Below are 6,175 nucleotides of genomic sequence, written 5' to 3'. Positions count from 1 at the left end.
CTCTGGAGCTCTTATTGGATTTATCATATGATAAAATATTAAATTCTCACAAAGTTAATATTGCCTAGGTCTATAATTTTCCTGCAATTATAATGAAAGGTCTTCTGAGCAAGTGTTACATCATCACAGTTTTGGGTCAAAATGAGCACCAAAATCATACTGTGCTACCTAACCAGCTTGAACATGGCCTCAACTGTGTCTCAGTGTAAGTGTGCTCATCCATGAGAAGAAAATACCAAGCACATCAATGCCCAAAATTATTCGACTTGCACCAAAGAAAATCCTATGTTTGAAGCTACACTGCTTCTCCTAAAAACTGCTAAATGAGTTGGTAACTAATCTGCTTATGTGACTGAGTTTCAATATTGGTGGATATACTGATGCCTGGAGCACAAATACAGCGGTAGCAGCCTTAAGATCAAAAGACAACTTCAAGTCTGTGATGAACATGTGCATCTCTTTTATCACTAACCCACATTTTATGTCTGTCACACAACTTGGCAGTGGGATAATTTGCACATACTGCTGTCAAAATGTGGCTATAGTTGAAAATGCATGTTTTCCATTTCAGAAATAGTAAAGCAGTCATATGCCTTATTCCACTGATAACAGACGGGTGTGGAAGTATAGGTGTAATCATCTCTGTGATGTTCATAACTGAAGTGTAAGATCGGGATCAGTTCGGTATACGTGTAATTAAAAAATAACCCTTCTTCTGGTTTGATTTGCGTGTTTCAGTGTGATTCGCTATATTACCTCGACTGGGGAAGTTGGACTGTTGCTGATCAGCTGATTGCGGTCCAGCGCGGTCCAGCCAGAGGTCAGGTAGTCTATGCTCTTGGAATTGTTCTGCTGGACTGACATTACCGGGCTGCATGGCTTGAGGAACATGAAGTAACTTTTGGCCATCAGATACATTTTATAGCAATAGGCCTGCGGAAGTGCGCTGTTCGGTTCTGTGCCACATGATACTCCTCTGGACATTCGAACATTTAAATTTGACTTTTTGAACACCTCTGTGGTGGTGGGCTTTTCTGAGTGAGGGCAGCAGCAAGCACACCGCCTGATAGAGGGAAGTCTAGACTCTCTGTTGGATGCTTTGCCCTTCAGTCTCTGCACTGCAACCAGGACAATAATAGCCATCAGAAATGTGAAGGAGATTGTGCCCAGAAACGCGATTAAATACAGGGTGAAGTTGGAGCTGTGATGTGGCCCTAGTGACAAGTCACCCAGATCGGGCTGCGAGTCTGGCAGGCTGTCAGCCACTGACAGAATGATTGATGGAAACTGTGGCCGAGAGGGGTGGCTGACCATTGTCCTTCACCTAAATTACCAGTCTGTGCCTCGTGGGGTCTTTCTCTGTCAACTGGCGTATCGTACTGATTTTGCCCGTGTACAGAGTAATGCTGAACAAGCTCAAGTCTGTTGCTTGGAGCAATTGATAAAAAAGACGCGAGTTTTGACCTGCGTCTGCGTCACATCAGACACTCGGACTAAAATAGTTTTCCTAGTGAATAAATGTGGGGAGCCCATATCTCGTGGGGTAAGGGTGATGTTGTCCAGAAAATCACAAGTTACTAATGTATAGTAGCTCTTAAAGGAGGAGTGGAGCTGAAATGGAATGAGAATCTCTCAGTCCACATTCCCGTTTTCACCCGAGTCTCTATCCATTACACTGATGACAGCTATCACCGTTCCTGGGGCCGCGTCCTCCTGCACAGGGGTGGACACTGATGTCAAGATCACTTCTGGAAAGTTGTCATTTTTATCCAAAACGTTCACAATTACATTACAGTGAACTGCTATATTTGAAGGACCTCTATCTTGAATGAACAGATAATATCAGCATTGGGACCCTCATGTAAATCGGACGCGTTGAGTTTTATGACAATTGTGCCTTTAGGTGCGTTTTCAGCCAGCCTCACTCTGTAAAACGACTGATCAAACACGGGCGCATTATCATTAGCATCCAAAACGGTGATATTAATTTGCGCAGTGCCGGACCTATCTGGCGCACCTCCATCTACAGGACCATTTGATGTGTAGTTTGCTGCTCTCTGTACAGTGGCTTTTGTAGAACTAATTCTGCAAATTTACTACCACCACTGCGCGTCTGTATATCCAAAAGGAAATGTTCATTTACATTTAGCAAATAGGTGCGGAGCGAGTTGGATCCGACGTCTAAATTCTGTGCGCTCTCGAGTGGGAAACGGGATCCCGATGCAGCGGACTTCGATATGTCCAGATTAAATTCTGTCCACGGGAAACTAGGACAGTTGTCATTCACATCCAAAATCTCCATCTCTATCCTTCAAAGCTCCAGAGGGTTTTCGATGATCACTTGCAAGTGGAAAGAACAGGACAAACTCTGGTCGCATAAGTTCTTCACGATCAATTCTTTCACTGACAAACAAAACTCCGTTTTCTAAATTCACTTCCACATATTGCTTCTTGGCGCCGGAGACTATCCGAAATCGACTCACAGAGAGTTTGTCCAAATCCAAGCCCAGGTCCTCTGCAATATTGGCAATAAAAGCTCCGTGCTCCAGTTCCTCTGGGATTGAGTAGCTAATCTGTCCACGGACAGCATCCAAGAACAAGTGAACAACGCAACACGACACACTGTATGCCACTTTCCAGGCAGTCTTTTCTTCACCCCTTGTGTGTCCATCTGTTCATAAAGATCCGGCTGAAGCAATACAGCAACTCGCACCAAAGACTATGTCCCTACTCGTACAAGATACAGTCTGGGGAAAAACTTGGTGGCACTGGAACAGGACTGTCTGCCAGAGAGAAAAGAGGGGAGTGAGAAAAAGATGTGTAAGGTCAACTTGCCTATTTCAGATGGGTACGAGTTTTGTGTGTCTGTGTGTGCCTGTTTATTGTTGGCCCTACTAATCATCTGCTAGGATAATCTTTTCTGTCCACCAGCCCGATCATATTCATGTCAGTCTTTCACCACAGCTCAAAAGTCTTTGTTTCAGCGTAGAAGAATGTTTCAGCTGAAATACTTCAGCACAATCGTATAAATACATACCTTGCTGCAGCATAATTTACTATAAATTACAAAGCCGGTAAAAAGTAGTAGACTTGATTTTTAATCAAGCTACTTAATAATAATAATTAATAAAACTGAATGGAACTGTCCATCTGTAGTTCTGGTGTGTATTTTTTTTATTATTAGAACTTTTCAGTAAACCCATGGTCATAAACTGGAGCTGTATAACGAAATCAGTATGCAAAGCTTTTATTGGAGAAAAGATAGGAGAGGAAGCTTCAACTCCAATCAGCTTTAAAGACCTTACCTAATGAATAAAAGGAGAATACAGAGACCAAATTAGTGTTCTAATTAAAAATTAAAGCCCATATATTTTTTTTAATAGAAACAGTTTCTATAAACTTACTATAAAACCACCAAAGTCATTAAATAGCAAATTGGAAAATTGTTCTCAGGAAGCAGCTCAAATTTCCAGACATCCTGGCAGGGATTGCTCTAATTTAAAACGGTCTTTTTTGCCATATTTCAGTGTATTTAAAGTGAAACTGTTTTATCTGTTTACCATCCACCTCAAAGCACACTCCACCTTTTTGCTCTGAACATTTTCCTGGTTAAAAACTGAAAACCCAATCTGTCTGCAGGAATGAAACTGCAGCAGATGGCGAGGTTTTCCATGGGCTCACACTCTTTTTAATTAATGGAATGGAGATTAGAGGGCATTTTCCCTGGATCATTAGTGAACAGAAGAATTAAGATATTTTGTGAGGAATTATTTCAAGGCCAGCCATGTGATGCACATGTGGTTTTCTCTCAGTGGTTATACTGACCTGCTTTTCACAGCCTAAGTGCATAGCATCACTTACACACTTCAGAAACTAAGACACAACCACCACATTTAGGGATCAAAAATACAAAAGAGATGATCTCTCTGTCACTCTCCCTCTCTCACTCTCTGTCATGACACACACACTTTCATTTTATCTCTCTCCCACACCCATTCTCTCACTGAAGAGCAAAATTAGAATATCAGTCCCTTTGTCTTTAACTACTTTCTAGCTTTAAAAATGTAGGATTAGAATAGGTAGCCTATATTCTGTAGCTTTTAAGCTGTTTTATTTGGAAACAGTGCTATGCATTCTACTTAAATGGTAAAATTCTTGTCAAGTAACATGTTTTGAGTGCATCTAATTATTCTGAATTTTATTCAAGCTTTTGTGAAACCCTACAGATGCTCTGCACCACCTGGCATGAAGAGCCGAAAGCAAACAACTTTTCTCTTTTTTGTCTTGCTACAGTTACACTTTGTAAGTTCCTGTTATAACAATGACAATCTGGCAAAAAGAGAAAAGTTATGAATAAGATGCTGGCACAGGCGCCGTTAGGGGGGGGAAGTTAGGACGATTCTAAGGGCCCACGAACTTTAGGGGCCCACAGTCTGTGGGTAGAGGGCCCAACTTCAAATTTTTTCATAGGGCCCAAAACTGCTAGCGGCACCCCTGGATGCTGGCCTGGTGTGAGAATATGTGCACACATTCTCATAGGATGGTTTAAGTTTAGCAAGTGCACCCAGTAGTTCAAACAACATTAGCAGGAATAAGGATTGGAGCGTCAATTTTGAGCATTCGATCTGTAAACATATATTTGAATTAATAGATCAAGCAATTGAATAGTCTGCAAAAATCCATTTTTATATTATCTCTTGTGAATGGTTGATTGTGCTTATTATTAAAACTTCTGTTTGGACCAAGTAAATGTTGATGTCTTTTATTTCAGTGAAGATGAAAAGTCCTTTGTCCTCATTTGATTTCTACAGAAATTGTTATGGAGTCAATATTTTGATATTTATCATTTTTTGAATATTACATTCACAAGTTACTACTAACATACATTACCAACATAAAACTCTGTTAAGAGTTAGCTACACATGCATTTTCATGAGGTCATCATCTGCATTATTACATAAACTGGGCTCAGTGTGTTTGTTGGAACTTGACATGAATGTCCCTGCAAAGAAGGACAGGTGAAAGCAGAGCTGTTACTGGAGTTGTCACATGGAAACCACCTGACAGCTACTGGGATCATCTACACTAAATTCTTGCCTGAGCAAGCCACGTTCACAGGGAAATGGAAGGCAATGAAAGAACCTGTTTCTCTTTTTCTCTTTCACTTATTATTTTTATCATTTGTAACTATCAAACTGACGGTCTATAAAAAGTCATAGCCATTGCCCTTTATTACTGTAATGACTTAGCAACATTTATGAGAAAGTGAGAATCTTATGATCCATTATTAATGACCTAGTAGCAAATATAAGTCATGGCTCATGGAAGAAGTCACCATGTCAGCAAGTATAATGCTGCTACTGTAAGTCAATAATAAAGGGTAATAGCTCTAACCTCTTAATAAACCGTTCATTTTGCATTAATAAAGGGTCACAGGTTCCTCACTTTCAGTCATCTTCAATTATAAATGTTAATAAATAATCATTGAGTGATTCTTTCAGTGATCCATCATGTCTGCAGTTGTAAATGTTAATTAAGTTGTTAATAAATTGATTCTGATCCAGATGTACAGAAGCTCTTTTCCAGAAGGTAAGCATTTCATTTGAGGGTTCTCTGTGCTGGATTAAGAAGCTATAGATACAAATACAATATGTGTCATGCTGGAGGATCTCCCATTAGCTAAATATTAAAGTTACCTCATAGCTGATCTGTCAATTATTTGTAAATCACCTATCCAGTATAGGGCATTACAACATGGCGCCCACCGAGGCGAACGTGTTTGCGCGTTCCACTCTTGATTGCCAGCTTTTTGTGTGTTTTTTGCCTTTTCTGCAGTGCACAAATGTCATGCACTGCTTACATACAACAGACAGGCATTGCTGGATATCGCCAACTCACAAAGCCACTGGGAATTTACTGGTTTCATACCACCAGAGCTACAACCCATCGTTCACTCCGGCAACCATAACAACAATGGCGAGGACAGCCACCATCGCCCTCAGGGAGCCCCCGGGAGCACCAGGCACAAGCGAGCAGGCTGAAGTCAGGAGAGCGACCAGGAGACGCAGACGCAAACGGGGCAGGCGAGGGGGACTCCATGCTAGGCTAAAAGCTCGCGCTACCCGACTGCCATTACCCAGCCTCTTCCTAGCTACCGTCCAGTCTCTGGGAAACA

The 6,175-nt window shown here is 41.2% G+C and overlaps 1 pseudogene; it reads right to left on the bottom strand.

Annotated features, from left to right (window-relative positions):
- Positions 1–246: 246 nt before the first annotated feature.
- On the bottom strand, positions 247–2,671 carry LOC109959591 (protocadherin gamma-C3-like; annotated as a pseudogene).
- Positions 2,672–6,175: the final 3,504 nt, after the last annotated feature.

The sequence above is a fragment of the Monopterus albus genome, unplaced genomic scaffold (assembly GCF_001952655.1).
Source record: "Monopterus albus unplaced genomic scaffold, M_albus_1.0 scaffold39.1, whole genome shotgun sequence".
NCBI classification, from domain to species: Eukaryota; Metazoa; Chordata; class Actinopteri; order Synbranchiformes; family Synbranchidae; genus Monopterus; species Monopterus albus.
The sequence above is the reverse complement of the archived record's forward strand: the minus strand, read 5'-3'. Positions and strand labels throughout refer to the sequence as shown.